Raw genomic sequence first — 3,995 nt, 5'->3', positions numbered from 1 at the left:
TAATTGTTTAGCTGGTAATTCATCAGGGACTAATAGTTCACCAGCAGCGGTATAGACCAGTGCTATCACGAATATAAATAACAGTTTGTTTTATGCGTCAGTAGAACTATCCTTGGTTTACCTTGTTGTCAAGTTAAATGCTGCCAATCTAATCTTTACAAAATGCTGTAGAGATTTGGAAGATAACGATAACACCATAGAATGCTGTGAGGTACAAAGATTTATCACATGGATACAACAGAATCCGTCAATAAAAGTTTATGGTAAATGTAGACATCAATCTCAGTCAACAGTAATCCAAACATTTACTGTAACCGAGTGTCCTCCTCCAGGTAAGTAATTCTGTAAACTAAAACATGGCAGTATATTTCCCCCCTTGCACGTACTATGTTGGTTGAATTCGGTAAAGTTAATTAGTGATTAGAATATATTTTCAAGATGATGAAAGACTCCTATTTTTCTTTTAATCACGAACAAGTTACTTTTCATCTGTGTTCGATTCACCGTCTGAAAAAAAATATAAAATTGATATGTGTCTTCAAGAAATTCAAACAAGTTTGATATGTAATTTCTTGCATGAAGCTTTTGTTATAGTTATTGACGATTCACCTGCACGGATGATTTGCAAATGAAGATTTTAAATTGCTCATGTTTCTGACATAAGACAAACAAAATAGTTCTCTGTAGCAAGGTTAACAACTGGTAAATGTAGTGGTTGTGTTGAGTCCCTTTTGACCTTGATGCTTCTAAATGGTTAAGTATGCGAATCCCGTGGGCCAAAAATTGTGGTCAAGAGAGTACAACAGTCCTTGTATACTGGATTAACCTCCAACATTGTATGTTTCTTCTAGTAATTTGATAACAAGTTCTAGTAATAATAGTAATTTAATAACTATTACTTAAATGAACAATTGTCGGTTGAGAGTACTGGATGAAGAGTATCCTAGAAAAATGCATCTTGCACATTTTTAAAAATCGATATGATGTATTTATAGTACATCATTTAAGTCGAATGTTGACTTTTAGATCCCTCAGGTACCCGCTCAAATGTAACATTTTGTTGTAAAATAATTATTTTATTTAGTATGTAATTGTACTAACGTTAAGGCTGAAACTCCCGAGACAAAATTGACCTTGGATGAATTTGGTTGTCCTTTTTTTACATAACTTTATTTATTCATTTCATATTTTTGTGGATCGGAGTTTATTTGCCGAAATGTTTCTTGTAATTTGTCAGAGATCTTACTTGATAAAATGACTGATTAGGGCTATTTAGGCAAACTAGAAACAGATCAATATAATGGCACTTGACCAGTCTTATTTGAGAAAATACCTGAAGAGCTTATATCATATGTTAATATTATTCGTGTCAATGTATTGTATAGTTTATGGTTGTTGGACTTATTTTGGACCATGGGGAGTTTGTTCTAAAACATGTGGTGGAGGACAACAGTCCAGAACTAGAACATGCACTAATCCTCCTCCAGCTCATGGTGGTGACGAATGTCAGGGAAGTTATCAGCAGATTAAATCTTGTCAGGAACAAAACTGTCCAGGTATGAATTAATATAAGCAGCTGAAGTGTAAATCCAATGTACTAATGTTACGTGTTATATATAATATTTTCAAGGGATGGAACGCCTAATCGATGATTCAGCTAGATTTTCAAAGATTCGGGTCAACTTTCAATTTAATGAAAAATTATTCGATACATTTTTTAACAAGTTAAGTAAAAATGTTAAATTCCTTCAGAACGTTTATCATATTTAGAGAGAAAGGTGGAAAATGCCCTGTCATCGGTTCTTATTTACTGCGAACAAATCCATGCAGAACAATTTGCTTGTAAAATCACTGGGATTTGTTTTTGTTTTAGTTTTGTTTTTATTGTTTTGTTTTGTTTTGTGTTGTTTTGTTTTGTTTTGTTTTTTGTTTTGTTTTTTTATTGTTTGGGGAGGGGGAAGGGGAGGCTTTGAGGGTATAGTTAGAGGTCGAAAAATGTATACAACAGGTACAAGACAAAATTTTGTAGGCTTTTTACTATTATTATAATAATGGTTTTGTTCATGATGTACAGCCAGTCCGTGCAATTTTCTTTACAAAAATGAGTTGAGATATATTTCCACGTACCTTAGTGTCATCCAATGTGAATTGAAATAGACATCGTTTTACATTTGTCATTTCGGAGCCTTTTATAGCTGACTATACGGTATGGCCTTTGCTCATTGTTGAAGGCCGTACGGTGACATATAGTTGGTAATTTCTGTGTCATTTGATCTCTTGTGGAGAGTTTTCTCATTGGCAATCATACCACATCTTCTTATTTTTATATCGTGTATACTCCAGTAAAGTAGCAACCCAACAGTATTTAGCACAAAATGTATCTCAAGATAACAATACTGTCTTAATCAGTTGACATTGTCTTTCATTGCGTAGGCGCAATAAGACCAATTTTAGATAAGTACTTGTAGTTCATCAAATTTATAAGTAAGTAAAAAAGTACATCAACAAAATATTTAAAAAATAAATTCTAGTTCTAGACAACCGCTACTTATGTACCTTACTTAACACAGATACAACAAAATAGTTGACTGAATTAAAGTATTTTTTTAGATTTTTCTTTGGGTTAAGATTATTTTAAGCTTAGGCAATATGAACTCTTATAACAGACGGACTTTTAGTTATAATTATGAATAAAAGGAAAGTAAGGGAATACGTCAATGAGACGGCAAATTAACGACTCAAACAACCAAATACCATCTACGTTAATGAGACGTCAAAGTAACGACTCGAACAACCAAATACCATCTACGTTAATGAGACGGCAAATCAACGACTCGAACAACCAAATACCATCTAGAAGTGTAGTAGTATATCTTGCTTTGGATACGAGATTTTCATCAACAAACCAAAAAGTTAGAAAAAGTCAAATCCGCGACCATAGAAAACCTTTTTATGTCCGGTAAAATATGAACTCTATTAGAACTTCTACACATAAAAAACTGTCATATGTTGCAGTCAATCCTCATCTCCTGATGTATATACAGTATATATTATTTAATAAGTTTGATTTATTTGTATCTTTGATGAATCTATATTAATCTCATCATGGGATTGTAACTACAGGTACACGAGAATGGGGGTAAGTTACTATTCAAATTATATTCCAAGCTGTTTAACTTCATTTTATCAATAAGTTTGGCATCTTCTGATATCGGACAATATTGTCTTCTACAAACCAGATATGTATGTCTCTTTCTGTTCTGTTTGTATGCATGTGCGCGTGTGTCATTCAATATTTTTACCGTCATACAATTCATTTCAAGTATTTTAAGAAGTTGACCAATATTAGTTCAGACATAATGGTCAAAGATAAATGACCAAATACAGTAGGGAAATATTTGGAGGGTAAAGCCTTTGAATGGAATGAGATCCAGTGAAACGTTAAAGTATAACAACATCAGTATTAATAAATATGATTGTATTTAGATTGAGTGTATAATAAAGATATGATATGTTACTGAATGGATATCTGAAACCATCCTTATTTCGTGTTTTTTTTTCCGAATGTGTTCTTACCAGTTATGAACACAAACAATGCATAATTGAACACACTGCCTGTCTCTTCAAAGCCTTTCGATGGACAAAATGTGGTTCTCTGTTTAAACAAAGAATGAAAGGATACATCCCGTAAAGGCTGCGCCGTCTATTGATCTATAGCCCTTCGCGTGTTTAGTTTTTATAACATATTTGGCTTTAAAACGTTTGGGATTGAGCGTTCCTGAGGAAGTAAATTCAGAAAAGCTCTCTAGACGCACGAAATTTAAAAAAGTGTTATTTTCATTTATTGAACTCATTTTTCATCAATTGTCTACCATTTTTCTCTACTGACTCCTTTTGAGTAAAAGGTAAACCTCTGATAAGGTTATCGATTCTAGACAAAATTTAGTGAATTGACTAACTGTCTTCCGTACTTCCATCGGATCTCGGCTGGCTAT

General features: G+C 33.0%; 1 long non-coding RNA gene across 1 annotated transcript; it reads left to right on the top strand.

Annotated features, from left to right (window-relative positions):
• Positions 1–205: 205 nt before the first annotated feature.
• Positions 206–3,139, top strand: LOC127708998 (uncharacterized). Its single transcript, XR_007985457.1, has 3 exons — positions 206–332; positions 1,386–1,556; positions 3,124–3,139. It is a non-coding gene; the product is annotated as an uncharacterized LOC127708998 (long non-coding RNA).
• Positions 3,140–3,995: the final 856 nt, after the last annotated feature.

The sequence above is a fragment of the Mytilus californianus genome, unplaced genomic scaffold (genome assembly GCF_021869535.1).
Source record: "Mytilus californianus isolate M0D057914Y unplaced genomic scaffold, xbMytCali1.0.p SCAF_7, whole genome shotgun sequence".
NCBI classification, from domain to species: Eukaryota; Metazoa; Mollusca; class Bivalvia; order Mytilida; family Mytilidae; genus Mytilus; species Mytilus californianus.
This window is presented reverse-complemented; position numbering and strand designations above follow the sequence as displayed.